This window comes from Entelurus aequoreus, linkage group LG05 (assembly GCF_033978785.1).
Source record: "Entelurus aequoreus isolate RoL-2023_Sb linkage group LG05, RoL_Eaeq_v1.1, whole genome shotgun sequence".
Taxonomy (NCBI): Eukaryota; Metazoa; Chordata; class Actinopteri; order Syngnathiformes; family Syngnathidae; genus Entelurus; species Entelurus aequoreus.
Genome location: NC_084735.1, coordinates 38,108,506 through 38,128,039, shown reverse-complemented (window position 1 = coordinate 38,128,039; position 19,534 = coordinate 38,108,506).

The following is a 19,534-nucleotide window of genomic DNA, read 5'->3' as shown; positions in this document are numbered from 1 at the left end:
ACCTGGCCGTGGTCTGGGCGTGCAATGTCAAGTCAACTACTAAGATCAATTCTTCATTGATTGCGATGGACCAAAAAAATGTGCTTAAATTTCTGCGTTCTCACACTTTACTACATCTGAATTTTTACAGACGTACACATACTTTTCTGGATTTGAACATGCGTCTACTTTTAGTAGGAACACCATGCTTTAGTTACATGAGGCCCTCGATCACTGACCGTGCAACAACTTCTGCCGCATTAAAGGTAACCATTTTCTGTTAAGGTCAAAATAAACTGTGTGATTAATCTGTGTGTATACATGATTCATGCAATCATTTTGTTGTGAGTTAATGCTGTGAATTTGACAGCCCCATGTTTTATATAATTGTTCACTAAAACAAATGTTTTATTTGGGTCATTTGAATTTGCAACGTTGGCTTTTGGATTTAAACTTTGATTGGCAACAATCTGTAAATATCCAAAGATGTTTAATAAAATACAATCTCTTTTTTCTTCTTTCCATCTATGCATCCATAGTTAGTTTTTGCTTCTGTTTTGGAAAGGGAAAACGTGTTCTTCTTAAGGCTGACAAAAACAATGTCTTAACTCGTGTGATTAACCACAAAAAAATCACATTAATCATGCATGTACGAAGATTAATCACACAATTTATTAAAAGGTGTGTGTGGATTGTTAAATTGTTAAATTGTTACCAAGTTTGGAGCAAATAAATTATGTGCATTCAAGTAAAACGTGTAACAAACGTTCTTGTATGACATTCTGGCAATAAAATTGCTTTTGTATTAAAAAATGTGGGTCTATTTTTTAAGTTAATATGAATTATACACGCGAGCAATAATGTGTTAATTTAATTAATTCAAAAGTGTGATTAATCTGATTAAGACATGTACTAGTTATATTGTAATTGGAATCTATTGAGTCATGTGTGTGTCTTGACAGTTACATTCATTGTCAGTTCAAGTCATCATTTTGATTATCATCTTTTTTCTTTTAATAACTTGTTCCAGCACTCTGATTGGCTCCCAGCGTTTATGTTCCGAGTATTTAGCACCACCTGTTGCTATGATATATGATAACCTATATATGTATACATACATATGTATATACACTACCATTCAAAAGTTTGGGGTCACCTAAACAATTTTGTGGAATAGCCTTCATTTCTAAGAACAAGAATAGACTGTCGAGTTTCAGATGAAAGTTCTCTTTTTCTGGCCATTTTGAGCGTTTAATTGACCCCACAAATGTGTTGCTCCAAAAACTTAATCTGCTCAACGGAAGGTCAGTTTTGTAGCTTCTGTAACAAGCTAAACTGTTTTCAGATGTGTGAACATGATTGCACAAGGGTTTTCTAATCATCAATTAGCCTTCTGAGCCAATGAGCAAACACATAGTACCATTAGAACACTGGAGTGATAGTTGCTGGAAATGGGCCTCTATACACCTATGTAGATATTGCACCAAAAACCAGACATTTGCAGCTAGAATAGTCATTTACCACATTAGCAATGTATAGAGTGTATTTCTTTAAAGTTAAGACTAGTTTAAAGTTATCTTTATTGAAAAGTACAGTGCTTTTCCTTCAAAAATAAGGACATTTCAATGTGACCCCAAACTTTTGAACGGTAGTATATATATATATATATATATATATATATATATATATATATATATATATATATATATATATATATATATATATATATATATATATATATATATATATATATATATACACAGTCATGGTCAAAAGACATCACAAGGACAAAAATAAAACCTTCTGGAGGAAGGAGGAGAAAAGGTGTGGCCTTTAATCCCAGGAACACCATCCCACCGTCAAGCATGGTGGTGGTAGTATTATACTTTGGGCCTGTTTTGCTGCCAATGGAACTGGTGCTTTACAGAGAGTAAATGGGACAATGAAAAAGGAGGATTACCTCCAAAATCTTCAGGACAACCTAAAATCATCAGCCCGGAGGTTGGGTCTTGAGCGCAGTTGGGTGTTTCAACAGGACAATGACCCCAAACACACGTCAAAAGCGGTAAAGGAATGGCTAAATCAGGCTAAGATTAAAGTTTTAGAATGGCCTTCCCAAAGTCCTGACTTAAACATGTGGACAATGCTGAAGAAACAAGTTCATGTCAGAAAACCAACAAATTTAGCTGAACTCCACCAATTTTGTCAAGATGAGTTGTCAAAAATTCAACCAGAAGCTTGTGGATGGCTACCAAAAGCGCCTTATTGCAGTGAAACTTGCCAAGGGACAGCTAACCAAATAATATTGCTGTATGTATACTTTTGACCCAGCAGATTTGATCACATTTTCAGAAGACCCATAATAAATTCATAAAAGAACCAAACTTTATGAATGTTTTTTGTGACCAACAAGTATGTGTTCCAATCACTCTATCACAAAAAAATAAGAGCTGTAGACAATATTGGAAACTCGAGACAGCCATGACATTATGTTCTTTACAAGTGTATGTAAACTTTTGACCACGACTATATATATATATATATATATATATATATATATATATATATATATATATATATATATATATATATATATATATATATATATATATATATATATATATATATATATATATATATATATATATATATATATATATATATATATGTGTACATATATGTATATGATAACCTAAAAATAACCTAAATATATTTCTGACCTTGGAGTAGGGAAAATTCAGACAGTTCTTGTTTTGAGGCCATTTAGAAAAAGCACATGCAATAAAAAGTGGCATTTGGAGCTGGAGGCTTTAACACTGTGGCTGTGTGCAAGGTGCAGCCGGGAGCTGAGAGGTGAGTTGGATGGAGTAAAAGTCAGGTGGAATAAAGTGACCTGAAGGTGAAAGCAGAGAGAGGCTGATATTCAGGAATCCATATGACTAGCACAAAGTGACGGGCTTACCTGAGCTATGAATATTTCAGGCTGCAGTGAGGTATGTTATTGCAGCTCAGCGGGAACATTCCCAGCATGGGCCAAGAAGGCATGTGCCATCACCAGATAGGACACACAATAACCATTCAATTTCTGCCAGCAATCAAAAGGAACACATTTCATTTCATGCTCATTCATTCTAAATAGCTAAAAATCCAAATGTTGACAATCAAACTGTATGGTCGGCTTAAATCAACAGGTTAAAATAAATCTAGATTTACACATTACTGGAGGACAAACTCTGCCAGAGAATGAAATAAATCCATGTGCAGTGTATTACTGCACTAATCCATCAGGTGTTTTTCTTCAAGTGGGGCACATGTCAAACATGTTGTTTACATATTGGCAGCAAACTGTTATGGCAAATCAATTGCTAACAATGCAGGTCTGTGTTGATTTATACCCGACACGAGTTTAACGGCGGCTCTGTTTCACGCCACCGTCTCGTATATAAAGCCGCGGCAGTAAATGACACTGTCACAACCAGCCATGATGGAGGTGAGGCTTTCAGCAGCAGCACATGCAGAAAGAGGCTGCTGACAACTGCAGAAATAATTATGTCCGTCATCACTCAAGCAGGGCAAAAAGGTTGACTTAAAATCATCAGTCTTACGGAAAATATTTTAAGGTCCACAGGGAGCCCCCCGTGTTTGTGTCCTGCATTAAGATGACACCAAAGAAAAGCTTCAAGCAGGGGGCTGCCAGGCTTATGCATTAAACATCAGGCCTTGGTAATTCATCAGAAAAGACATGTATTAACCTGTATGTAACCTGGAGTGCAGCATTAATATGCAGCAGAATGTGCTGTGCGGTTGAACGGGTGCAAAAATAAACACATCAGATTAGCTGACAAACCTCTGATCAGAACAGTGTAAGTATAACTAGTAATCAGCATTGGCGTTGTTAGGCCTATTTTAGGGGGTTCAAGCCCCCCTAAAATATTCTTAACCCCCCCTTAATAATTTGCTGTTATATGTATTTATTTATTTATTTTTTTTTATTATTATTTTTTTTTTTTTTACAAATACATGCCGGCATATTCATTATAAAGTGGATGAGGTTAAAGAAATAATCATGTAACCTGTCAATATTCACCCAGTTTCCCCTTCCTTCACAGCTTAAGGTAGAGAGCCCCTTTAGTGCGTCGGTATCCAATCCATCCCACTTGTTCATATAGAAAATGCCCACATCACTCAAAATCCAGTCCGCATTTTCTCTGCGACCTTGCTTGTGGTCCTTGGACTTGTTCATATAGAAAATGCCCACATCACTCAAAATCCAGTCCGCATTTTCTCTGCGACCTTGCTTGCGGTCCTGCAGGTGTACGAAGCACATTAGCACACAGCACTGCAGAACAAGAACATGAACGGATGCAAAATAAACATAAGAAAGTTTTTCAAGAAAGTAAGTATTCATCACCGCTTGTAGTAAAATGTATTAGCTCCACTTTACATCAGGTCTGTGTTTGACAAAAAGTTACATTCCCGCTCTAAAACAATGCTGCTACTTAGTTAGCTAGTTAGCCTGAAATGCATCATGAAAATCCTGGTTATTTATAAAGTTAAATGTGCACTCTTTTTTACCATTTGCTATCTTTGGGGTTACTTCCTTCTGGAGCATCAGCTGTGTTTCTCACTTTACACATGGAGGAGAACAGGAGCTAAGCTCATTCACGTATAACTATCATCAGTAGATAATAATAATAATCACTCCACAACTCCTATTGACCTTTAGGAGTCAGGGCAGAGGAGCACAGAAAGTGATAGGGGAGAGGCCTCTACTGGAAAGGTGAGTAGGAGAATAATGATACATATAAATAAATATTAAAACATTCTTTTTTTTTAATGGCTTATCGATAAGCCATTTGTTTTATTTATTTCTGGGTGGATCATGTTGACTATTGGTCCTCCTAATTGTCAATCATTCTGGTGATGTTACGTATGGACATATATATATATATATATATATATATATATATATATATATATATATATATATATATATATATATATATATATATATATATATATATATATATATATATATATATATATTATTTATATAATAGATTGTATTTGTAATATACTTTACATTTGATTCCAAATCTCAGAGTGCTACAGAATTACAACCATTGGTGTTGTTAGGCCTATTTTGGCGTTGTAATAAATAAAAAATAAAAAAATGGCTTATCGATAAGCCATTTGTTTTATTTTATATATATATATATATATATATATATATATATATATATATATATATATATATATATATATATATATATATATATATATATATATATATATATATATATATATATATATGTCCTTACATAACATCACCAGAATGATTGAGAATTAGGAGGACCAATAGTCAACATGATCCACAACATCCTCTAGTATACCTTTAAGTCTTTCATATATATATATATATATATATATATATATATATATATATATATATATATATATATATATATATATATATATATGAAAGACTTAATATGTATATATATATATATATATATATATATATATATATATATATATATATATATATATATATATATATATATTATTTATATAATAGATTGTATTTGTAATATACTTTACATTTGATTCCAAATCTCAGAGTGCTACAGAATTACAACCATTGGTGTTGTTAGGCCTATTTTGGCGTTGTAATAAATAAAAAATAAAAAAATGGCTTATCGATAAGCCATTTGTTTTATTTTATATATATATATATATATATATATATATATATATATATATATATATATATATATATATATATATATATATATATATATATATATATATATATATATATATATATATATATATATATATATATATATATATGTCCTTACATAACATCACCAGAATGATTGAGAATTAGGAGGACCAATAGTCAACATGATCCACAACATACTCTAGTATACCTTTAAGTCTTTCATATATATATATATATATATATATATATATATATATATATATATATATATATATATATATATATATATATATATATGAAAGACTTAATATGTATATATATATATATATATATATATATATATATATATATATATATATATATATATATATATATATATGTATGTATGAAAGACTTAATATGTATATATATATTATGTATGAAAGACTTAATATGTGTGTATATATATATATATATATATATATATATATATATATATATATATATATATATATATATATATATATATATATATATATATATATATATATATATAATCTATATAAAGTATTGATTGAGAATTAGGAGGACCAGTAGTCAACATGATCCACAACATCCTCTAGTATACCTTTAAGTCTTTCATATATATATATATATATATATATATATATATATATATATATATATATATATATATATATATATATATATATATATATATATATATATATATATATGAAAGACTTAATATATATATATATATATATATATATATATATATATATATATATATATATATGAAAGACTTAATATATATATATATATATATATATATATATATATATATATATATATATATATATATATATATATATATATATATATGTATGTATGAAAGACTTAATATGTATATATATATTATGTATGAAAGACTTAATATGTATATATATATATATATATATATATATATATATATATATATATATATATATATATATATATATATATATATATATATATATATATATATATATATATAAAGTAATATACATTAGCTTATTGTTAAAATAATGAAAAAAAAAATTAAATATATTTGTTTTATTGTGTTGTTACATTAATAGCTGTTGTGTTATTATAGGATGGCTTGTTAAACATTTCATAGGATTTTCAGAGGGAGGAAAAACCAAGACATTTAATATAAAATGTAAAATGAATAAATACTGCACATAAAAAGAAAAAGAAAAAAAATGGTTATAAGACATTGTCCTGGGGAGCATTTCATTTTGTCCCGTGCATTTTTTTAAATAATAATAATAACAATGAATATTTTCTAAGTCTTTGTTAGCCGTTTGTGAAGTTTTGTGCTTGTGCGCTACGTTCGCTTGCATCCTGTGCATCTCCTGGGGGCTAAGCCCCCCCTGTCCTTAATAGCTACTGATGCCCCTGGTAATCAGACTGATTGTCTGGAAATATTCTCTTTCATTATGTCACCTGTTTGCAGATTTATTTACCTGTAATCTAGGGATGGGTACTTTTCACAATTTGAATTATTGTGGTTCAAATTCCAGGACCTTGGAATCGATACCGGTACTAGGTGGTACCAATTTCTGGTACTTTATTGAGTGTTCAAATGTGTTACAAAATGTTAATTGTTTAACAAATTAATACGTTTTATTTATTTTTTTACATTTAACACTGAACTGTGGAGTTGCTATCTTGGTTTGTTTTGGGGCTTTGTTTTTCAGTATGTGTCTCATTAGCAATTATTATAAGGTAGACTTTGCATTCAGTTACAATTCCATGATTTTAGATGGCAGTAGTGTATAGACTACTGTGTGTTGCCTTAGCCATGAAGTAGTCTTTGCTATTAAAGGAGCCTTATTATACAAAACCATTTATTGTAGTTCAAATCCTTAAACTAGATGTTCTTTAATAAAGCACACTGTTATCATTTCAAGTTATCCATCCATCCATTCTCTACCGCTTATTCCTTCCGGGGTCGCGGGGGGCGATAGAGCCAATCTTAGCTGCATTCGGGCAGTAGGAGGGGTTCACCCTGGACAAGTCGCCACCTCATCACAGGGCCAACACAGATAGACAGACAACATTCACACTCACATTCACACACTCGGGCCAATTTAGTGTTGCCAATCAACCTATCCCCATGTGCATGTCTTTGGAGGTGGGAGGAAGCCGGAGTACCCAGAGGGAACCCACGCAGTCACGGGGAGGACATGCAAACTCCACACAGAAAGATCCCGAGCGCAGGATCAAACCCAGGACCTTCGTATAGTTATTAATTCCTAAATATACAGTAGCATTGCTGGGAGTTGGCCCTAACTTGTTAGCATGCCTTGCGGAACTCAGTGTATCTGTTGAGGATAACATGTTCAGTGTTATGTTAGTTGTTATTGTAGACAGAAATAATTGATACGCCAAAGTCATTGAGGGGAAATGTAGGTGACTGTTAATCAGTTACAGTGCATCCGGAAAGTATCCACGGTGCTTCATGTTTTTCACATGTTACGTTACAGCCATATTTTAAAATAGAGTACATTTATTTCCGTCTTCAAAATTCTACACACAATACCTTGTTATGACACTGTGATTTTGTTTTTTGTATTTTAATTTATCAAATGTGTTAATCAACTAAAAATCACAAGTACATAAGTATTCACAGCCTTTGTCCAATAATTTCTTGACACACCTTTGGCAGCAAGTTCAGTCTCAAGTCTTTTTTAATACGAAGCCACAAAGTTGGCACACCTATCTTGGAGCAATTTCGCCCATTCCTCTTTGCAGCGCCTCTCAAGCTTCATCAGGTTGGATTATAAGCATTGTTTTTTTTTTAAACTTGATTCATGTTGATTATGCCTGCAGCACAATGCCAAAAAAAGAAAGGATACAGCCCTCTACTGGCCCCTGGTTCATATTTGTGGCCCCGTATTGTGTTTCAGTTGTTTAGTCTGAGCATTAAGTGAGATAGACCATAAGTTACAACTTGATGGTGTTTTCATCAAGTTAAGGGAAGAAGGACAGATTTTCACATTGAAGTTTTTTCCATTTGGGTATTTATTTTTGTATTTTTTTTCAAAGTTCGTGTTGCACTGTTCAATGTTCAATATTAAAGTACTTATCTTTAACAATAAATAGACTAATAATAAACCAGTGTTTTGTTGCTTTTCATGTCTTCCAAGCCTATGATAATGCGAATTAACTCATTATGACCATCATTTGTTGACACAAAAGAAATGTCAATCACTTTTACCTACAAAGGACACACAGCTAAGTAGTTAGCTTCCTATTAGCAAATTTAATTTTACATTAATTTCCATATTGTGTAAAGGCCCTTTTCTGACTTTGAGCCCCTGCCCCTCTATGATCATGTGCACGTCCCTGCCCCACAGCATGATGCTACCACCAGCATGCTTCACTGGAGGGATCATATTGGCTTGGTGATGAGCGGTGACTGGTTTCCTCCAAACATGATGCTTGGCATTCACACCAAAGAGTTCAATCTTTGTCTCATCAGACCAGATTTATTTTTTTCCATTGTGTGAGAGTCTTTCAGGTGCATTTTGGCAAACTTTTTACTAAAAAATGGCTTCCATCTGGCCACTTTTGTGGTATTCTTATGTCCTGGTGTGTTTGTTTTCTGTCCCGGCACCTGTTCTCACTTTCTGTCTCTACCACAGAGGAGTGTGCAGGTGGCTCGAGACCGCAGGGACCTCTGTGTACCAGCTACTCTCCGGTAAACCAGGTCTGCCCAGTTACTCCCAGGTTTGTCTTGCGACCCGAGTTTTTGTTTTTTAACCCTCAACAGCTAATCATTCATACACATAGTCTTACACCATACACCCCTTGGGTTTTGTCACACACCATTCCCTAGTTTATTAATAGTATAGTTTATTATTCTATATATAATATCAATCAATCAATCAATCAATGTTTATTTATATAGCCCTAAATCACAAGTGTCTCAAAGGGCTTGTTTATATATATATATATATATATATATATATATATATATATATATATATATATATATATATATATATATATATATATATATATATATATATATATATATATATATATATATATATATATATATATATACATATATATATATATATATATATATATTTATAATAAATATATATAGTAATAATAAATACCCCTTGTGGTTCTGTGCCGTCAACTCCCTCCTGAAAACATAACACAGACCACCACATACAGGCAGTCCAATACCCCACACTGTCTGAGCACTCTCCAACATGTAGACTGGTTGAATAAATTCCCATGCACCCTCAAGGATCCTGCCGAAAGTATAGAGTCGGTCCACAGTTCCAAGACCAGAACAAAAACCCCACTAGTCCTTCTGAATCCGAGGTTCGACTATCCGATGTAGCCTCCTCTCCAGTACACCTGAATAGACCTTACCGGGATGGCTGAAGTGTGTGATCACACGATAGTTGGAACACGCTCCGGTTCCCCTTTTTAATTAGAAGAACCACCATCCCAGTCTGCCAATATAAAGGCACCGCCCCCGAAGTCCATGCAATTCTGCAGAGTCTTGTCAACCAAGACAGCCCCATAGCATCTAGAGCAGGGGTCACCAACGCGGTGCCCGCGGGCACCAGGTCGCCCGTAAGGACCAGATGAGTCGCCTGCGGGCCTGTTCTAAAAAAAAAAACAAAAAAAAAAAAAAATTGTTTTTTTTTTGTTTTTTTTTAAATTAAATCTACATAGAAAAAACACAAGATACACTTTCAATCAGTGCATCAACCCAAACAACATCCCCCATGCACACTCATCCACACCCACTCACACAAAAGGGGTTATTTCTTTCTGCTACCAATATTCTGGTTCCCACAACATAGACAACACATCTGCAAGGGACACAGTCCCTGAAGCACACATGATTGTATGGGCTGCTGGTCCACTAACATTTTCATTAATTACTATTTTTTATGTAATTATTTTTATATTGTTCTACTTTCTTTTTTATCCAAGAAAATGTTTTTTATTTATTTATCTTATTTTATTTTATTTTTTTAAAAAGGGCCTTATCTTCAACAGACCAGGTTGTCAATGAAATTAGATTTTTTTAAAGGGTTTTTTAAACCAGGCCCAGTCCAGATAATGTCCAAGTCGGACTCAGGAACACACACCTTCATTCATGTACACAGAAAAAAATTAGGGAACACAACAGATTGCATATAATTTATAAACAAAACACTTTGCATTCTATTCGAAAGGACGTTCCCTTTAGATTTCCGATCCTTAACATTTTACATTTATCATAATTAAGCTTAAGGCCAGATTGCTGTGAAAATATGTCCAAAAGATTAAGAAGGTTCCGCAAACAATGAGGAAAAATCTTATCTTTGTGAATCAGCCTTTTCTGACATGAACTTCATCAAGAACAAACACAGAACACGCCTCACTGATGCACATCTGCAAGACTCACTCAGAGTTGCAGTGTCAAGTTACACACCAGAGTACAACACACTAGTTAACAGCATGCAATGCCAGGCTTCCCACTAACTGACAAATAAACAAATAACAGATTTGGTGTCCAGTTCAAAGTGTGACATGATTTAAAAATTTGAGAGTTTACTTTTGTATTTTACATGAGTTATTATTTGTACAAACATGGTGCAAAGTAATTCATGATTTGTTAAAAAATGTTAGTGGCTAGCTAGTTAAAATGGGATATTGTGATTTCACAAGACTGTCTTAGAAGTGATCATTTGAAAATGTTCAATTTGAAAAAAATTGCACTTAGAGAAAATATAAAAATAAAGTGTTGCATATTGATATTTATCTGTTTCTATATATATTTATTGTGAGAAATCATTAAGATGATCAGTGTTTCCACAAAGATAAATATCATTAATTATTAATAATAACAGAGTTAAAGGTAAATTGAGCAAATTGGCTACTTCTGGCAATTTATTTAAGTGTGTATCAAACTGGTAGCCCTTCGCATTAATCAGTACCCAAGAAGTAGCCCTTGGTTTCAAAAAAGTTGGTGACCCCTGATCTAGAGCCTTGAATTGAAAGTTTCAGAAACTGTGGGGTTTCAAAAAGTGTAAGCCAAGATCATTAAAATGATAATAAAGGCTTGGCATATCTCACTTTGCATGTAATTAGTTAACACCACAAATTAGTTTCACATTTGACGTTAATTGCTGACATTAAGGGACTTCTACACGACATTCTAATGTTTAGAGTTTCACCTGTATAATATAATGACTGAAAGAAAAAATGTTGGGAGGAAAACACGCAACTTTCCTCTGACTGCAATTGAACATTCAACTACCAAAAATTAGGAGCGTCTACTGTAGCAAATAGACAACAAACTTAGTCGCTGCTTGATGACATTCGTCTAGTGGCAGACATAAACTGGAGGTAGTACCTACTGCCCGCCTCGGAGCCAGTCAGAATCTGTCTCTCGTCATGCTCATCTAAATGAGAAGGCATTTGTATCGCTAACATGATAGTAGGTGTAAGTAAGTACCTGTTGTATTCAGGTGAAGTGCTAGCGTTAATGCTGCTGCGATGAGATCCAAGCAGTTCAAATCGCGACTTTCATTTATAATTATTGCATGATGTGTGTTCAATTGTTTCAGCATATTGCTCGCATGTCCTCCTCTTGATGAAATAGCAGCCTTATAATTATTCAAGTAGCGCTATTGCAATCTTTTCTTTTAAAATGTTAGTGTTTGTTTCGACCAGGCACCGCCATCTTGAGATTTGACGTCACTACGCAGTATGCATGTTGACGTCATCCTCACTTGAAAGAATCAACAAGGGAATCGCTTGACGAATGGAAAGCGATTCCAAGGAATCGATACACTGGGAACCGATTCTGAACAGGACATGCTATCAATTAGCATTAACGATTTTACATAGCGATTTCAACACTTCCAAATTTGGTAGTGAAAACTACAACTAAGATACACGTTACAATACAACAGCTGGTGTTTGATAAATACATTACTTACAGTTTAACCACTTTGTAGGACTCTGCAAAACAAAACAAAAAAGAAGACTGTCACATTCAACTTAATGGCAAAGACTACTTCCTGGCTAAGGCAACACACCATAGTCTGTACACTACTGCCATCCAACATCTTGGAAGTGCAACTGCATGTACAGTCTAATATATTATAATGCCTTGAAATGAGACAAAGGAGTGTAAGAAATCAAGATATAATATCTGGATGGCACAGTTATCATTATCACCTCAGTTAAATGTTACATTAAAAATAGATGTTATTATTTAAAAATTAACATTTACTAACACATGAAAAAAACGTTTTGGAAATAAGTACCATTGAGTACCGGTATCAATTCACACATGCCGAGAATTAGCACTGTATTGAATAAAATGTGAAAGGTACCTATTCCTAACTATAAATGATATGCTTATGTTAAAATAAAATGTTTGCATTTTCCTGAATACACTCGTGCACAATACGTGCACGTGCTGATTATTATTTGCTGAAGGTTTATGTTCACTTTGTCCAGTGGCTCAAATGAATGATCTTCTATTTGCAACTTTTAAAATATTGCTCAATTTCAGATGTGAAACATTTCCATGTTTAGCTTGGCCACGCACACACACACACACACACACACACACACACACACACACACACACACACACACACACACACACACACACACACACACACACACACACACACACACGCACGCATACACGTGTAAATTGACAAACACCTACATTGTGTGTGCAGCTGCTTCAGCCATTTGTATTGTCATACATCTTACAGAAATATTTATGTCTCTGGAAAGGCCAAACTCAATATTTCTTCCGGTGAGTTCAATTATTCAGCGCTCTTCACGGGGAGCAAAATGAAAAGACGAGCTGAAGTTAATGACTCTCACCTGCCTGGTGGAGATACAAGTCCATGGAGTTAACGTGATTAGGCTGATGGCCACAAAACTAATTTGCTTAAAAACAGAGGGAGAGACTCCCTCAGAGGAAGTGGTCTAGCATGAATACAGCCTGTACAGAAAAAACATCCAAGCAGGTGCACAATCAACCTGTGTGGAGTCTTCAAGCAGAGCCGAGTTTTAACACCTGCCTCCGTGATTTTGGAGACACAGCAGGAGGCCAAATGTGACTGTTTGTGTGTGAGTGTACACAAAATATAAAAAAAAAAACAACAAATAGCCTACTGTATATTTAAATCAGTATGAAATTGGATTCAACTTACCGTCTTCCAATGATCATGGGATTCAGCCCGGAAACACCTGGGATGGGCTCCAGCATCTGTCATGAACCTGAACGCGATAATCCGTATGAAAAAAGTTACCTTTATGAACATTAATGATTACTGTTAGTTAACCCATTCTGAAATTGGAGAAAGGAATAGTACTTTTTATATTTAAAGTTTTGTTCCTGCCTATAGGCCAGCGGCGTCAAACTAATTTTAGCTCAGGGGCCACATGGAAGAAAATCTATTCCCAAGTGGGCCGGACTGTTAAAATCATGTCATGATAACTAAAAAATAAAGACAACTTCATATTGTTGTCTTTGTTTGAAAATAGACCAAACAAAAGTGCATTCTGAAAATGTACAAATCATAAGCGCTTTTTTTTTTACACTTAAATGTTGCGGTTAATAGTATTCTATTTTCATTTGTCGTTATTTATACTTTCTGAATACATTATGGATGTATCATCAGTTCATTAGTCAAATAAGTGGACTTGAGTCTAGCAAAGTTTTAAAATGATCTATTGGCGTTCTTTTTTAATCTATCAGAATGGATAATCCAGCCATCAATCCATTTTATACCACTTGTCCCTTTCGGGGGATGCTGGAGCATATCTCAGCTGCATTCGGGCTGTAGGCGCGGTATACCCTGGACAAGTCGCCACCTCATCGCAGGGCGCAGATAGACAGACAACATTCACACTCACATTCACACACTCAGGCCAATTTAGTGTTGCCAATCAACCTATCCCCAGGTGCATGTCTTTGGAGGTGGGAGGAAGCCGGAGTACCCGGAGGGAACCCACGCAGTCACGGGGAGAACATGCAAACTCCACACAGAAAGATCCCGAGCCCGGGGATCGAACCCAGGACCTTCTTTTTGGGAGGCACATGCACTAACCCCTGTTCTACCATGCTGCCCATGAATGACAGGGTGCTTCATATAAAAATGTGCTGCAAAAATATTCCTCGCGACTTCAAGAATGTTCAGTGAAAATGTTCCCCTCTTAATTCATCTGCCTTAGTGCATGTCTTGAAATGCAGTGGTACTGCATGTGTCTAAGTCCTGGTTGGTATTGTTTATTCATTTCTGTCTGTTTTAATAATGTTATCATTTTTAATTTGAAAATAATATAATACAAATATTGAACTATTGATTTCCCATTAATTGTTTTTGTGAAAAACATGCATCAAATGTAATTCATTTTTGAATAAAAAACAAAAAAGTTTAAAAATCGTTTCACATTGAATAACAAAAAGGGTACTTCTAAGTACAATTTTGCTTAGGAGCACAATTTAGCCAGGGTGGCACTGGTTTCACATAAATGAAAAATTGTGAATCAATCAAACTGTATTTGTAAAGCCCCTTACATCAGATACAGCTGAAACAAAGTGCTGGACAACAGTGCAAAAATGGCAGAGCATAAAACAAAAGCACATAATAAATATAATTAAAACATTAAATATTAAGATGAAAATCATGTCATTGTCGTCATTAAAGGGGCCCTATGGTGATTTTAATCTACATTTAAAATGTCTACTTGTTGTCCTGATAATTTACATTGGATATGTTTTGGTGTAAATTTTGGTCCACAGTCACATTTAGAACCGTTTTTTTGGAGTCTGTCTGCAAGAAGTTCGAATGTGGATTCTGTTCGATTGTTCCCAGATTGCAAATAAAACCACGCCCCACCTTCTCAAAATGTATCATTATATATCTTTTGAAAAAGTACACTGTTTAAATATAAATCTTAAAGTTGTCACCGGTGTAACTTCATAAACATTACATATATTCACCCGGTCACATCATTGGGTACAACCTGCCCACTTTCGGATTGATTCAGAGTACATACAAATGCTGCTTTTAGTCACATGTTGGTGTTATTATGAGCATGCCAGCATTAGATGAAAATAATACTTTATCTTACCTTTTTTCGTGTTTCCTCATAGCCTGAAGCAGAGGGGTACGAGCCCCTTCTGGCTGAGAGCTTGACTTATTATCTTTATAAGTGATTCTACCTCCCTGTGAGTTCACAACATAGCCAGACTGAAGAACCCCGCGAACAGAGGCATCCCAAACTGCGTGCAATCTCATACGAAAATGCATGAACCTTATGATTTGATGTATGGTATTTTTTAACACGAGTATCCAACATTGTTACACAGGGGTGTCAAACGCATTTTCATTGAGGGCCACATCGCAGTTATGGTTGCCGCCAGAGCGCCGCTTGTAACAGTGAACAAATAAATGAATTTGCCTATGCATTTCATTATTATTCATATTTTTTACGTACACTGTAAAAACATTATTTGATTTTTACAGTAAAAAAAACAGGCAACTCTCACCCGAATTTTACTATAGTAGAAAGTTTACAACATATTGTGGTAAATGGAAAAACAGTGCCCCTGTTGTTTTACAGGGAAAAAAGTAGCAGCTTAGTCACCAGAGTTTTACTGTAAAAACTGCGATGGTTTTTAAAACATATTACTATGGACTGGACTCTCACATTATTCAGAATCAGAATCAGAAATACTTTTTTAATCCCTGAGGGGAAATTAAGATTTTCAGCACAATCCTATTCAAGATCAGACAAACATTACAGGGAGACAGAACAGGATTGGTGACGGGTCTGCCAACTTCCGGTGCCCCTTACAAAAAAGATGAGTAACAGGTAAACGCTGGGGGGGGGGGGAGAATATATATATATTCGGTCTAAGCCTGGGCCCTGGAGAGGGGATCCAGACTGAGGCCAAGGACGAAAAAAAACTCATAGCCATAGCACACATAAGCATGTGTGTAAGAGGGAAACATCAATGAACACAAAGGACATTAAATACATTAAAAGAGCAGAGCTGATGCAACCAGCCATTTCTACATACAGCTACAAAAGTAAAACAACAACAACAACAACAAAAAACATATACACTGTGGTAGCCTCTGCAGTGTTCCACACCATCGTCTGCTGGGGTATAGGGACCATGGCCAGAGACAGGAGCAGACCCAACAAAGCAACCAAGAGAGCCGACTCCACCCTCGGCTGCCCACTAACTCTCGGCCAGTGTCCAGTCCGCATGGATGAGGGGATGCGTCTAAGGAGACCGAGGTGTCCGATACCTGCTCATTCAGCCAAGACACTATGAAGCTTGTCCATCCCGGCGCTCAGCGCTAGCTCTGCAGCTCTGCAGCTCTGCAGCTCTGTCTCTTCATCCGCATCCCCTCCAGTCTCTCCAAATGGACTCTGGTGTGGCAGAGACCCAGCAGCTGGTCTCCATGGACAAAAAAGCACCGCAAAAGTCACGAAAGTGCTACCCTTTGTCGCACAGTCCCAAAGAGTCCCGAACCAAAAAAAAACCCCACATGAAAACAATAGGGAAACATCAGGAACACAAAAGGATGATACAAGAGCACATAGCTCCTGCCAACAGAAGCCACTACAGCGTGGCCGTCTTGGAAAAAATAACAATAATAAAAAAACGTATCCTCTCGGCATCCATCACCGAGGGGAAGCTTAGGGGGTTCCCACATCTGCGGTCCCCTCCAAGGTTTCTCATTGTGCCCATTGGGTTGAGTTTTTTCTTGCCCTGAATTGGGATCTGAGCCGAGGATGTCGTTGTGGCTTGTGCAGCCCTTTGGGACACTTGTGATTAAGGTCCATATAAATAAACTTTGATTGATTGATTGATTGATTGAAATGGCAAAACTGTATGCAGGGTTCGTACACCTTTTCCATGGCCAAATTCAAGCACTTTTTTAAGGACTTTCAAGATCAATTTTCCAGTTTTTCCAGTAACCTTCAAAAAGCGAAAACCAGTGTGAATCAATCCATAATCTTGTTATTTGAGGTCATCAAATGCTGTCTGGAGGAAAAATACAGAAAATCTGCTAAAACCTAAGCCTAACATTGAAGCAGCAGTTATCATTAACTGAATGGGGCATAGAAAATGAAGCAGTGTTTCTGTAGACTATTCAATGTCATTGGTGTTTGCAAACGTGTCTCCATTTGTGTTGTTTTTCAAATTTCATGTTCTTTTTCTTACTTACAGCACTTAATGACATCGAACAGCACGGATTAATTGACACTGTATTTGTGCTTGTAAACTGCATAATGTGATATAAATACACACACCCTCAAAATGTCAATTTCACTCATTTATTAACAAAACTGTTCCACATTAATATAAGGATAATAAATTAAAGGGAAATATTTTGTTTGTTTCACAACACCTCAGTCACCTTTCATTAAGCATATCTAGCCTTATAACTGTGGCTATGATAACAAATCGACAAAAAATATGTTCCCCTCCAATTTACATGGGTTTTGCAACAAAAATAAAGTTAACATATACTTGCATGAATTAACCAAAGGAAATTAATTTTTAATCACATTAGATGTAAATATGAACTTATATTTATACATTGTATTTATTTATTCTAACCAACTATGAAATTATATAACATATATACAATGTGCTTCTGTCAGCAGCTACACTCCCACCAAATCTTATGTGTTTTCCCTTTTCAGACTAGTGTGGGTCTATTCTGCTTCTAACAGTGTAACTGTCTTGTGGATAGGTCTGTCCAAGTGTGTCTGCTTGTTGAGTTGTGTGCTATGGTCATCTAATGTAGAGTCACTGATTAGAAGCTGCACTTTGCGTACACATCCATCTTCACTTGGATACACTGCAGTGACTTTAGCGAGTTTCCAATCGTTTCTGGGTGCTGTGTCATCTTGTATGAGCACTATATCATTGCCTTTGGCATTCCTTCTTGTCTTCTACCATTACTGTCTTTGCTGTAGGTTCAACAAGTATTCCTTTCTCCATCTGCGCCAGAACTCATTGGCGAGATATTGCACTCTACGCCATCTCTTGCGTAGGTATAGGTCTTCCTTCACAAATTTGGTGAACCTTGCGATAGCTTTCACTAATCTCGACCAGCTGGCGAACTTTTCAAAACATTCTTCGAGAGAAACCACCTTGAGTGTGTGGTGTACGACAGCTTTGCGTACTTCTGGGTCTCCTGCGTCAGGTTCTCCCACTTTGCACTCTCCACTGGGTAGCTCTTCTTGCCATAGAAGACTTGGCCCACTGAACCAGTTTGAGGCGATGAGATCTTTGGCCTTGAGTCCATGCGATGCATGGTCTACAGGATTGTCCTCTGATGCAACATACTTCCACTGTGTGGGGTTGGTACTCTCTCTGATATGTTGGATAAGGTTCGCTACAAACACATGAAAGTGTCTCGCTTCATTGTTGACATATCCCAAGACGACTTGTGAATCTGTCCAGAATAATTCTTTGACATTCAGCTCCAACTCTGCATTGAGCATGTCACTTGTACGCACTGCAACCATTGCTGCAGACAGCTCCAACCTTGGTACTGTAGTGATTTTGGTAGGTGCTACTCTGGACTTGGCAAATACAAGAGAGGAATGGATTGCTCCTGATTGATTGATGGCTCTTAGGTAGGTACAGACGCCATATCCTGTAACACTTGCATCTGAGAAATGATGGAGTTCATACTTTTCAACTGCTTGAAAATATTTTGGAATGTAACAGCGGTCAATCTTGACATCTGCTAGATTCTTCAAATCGATCAG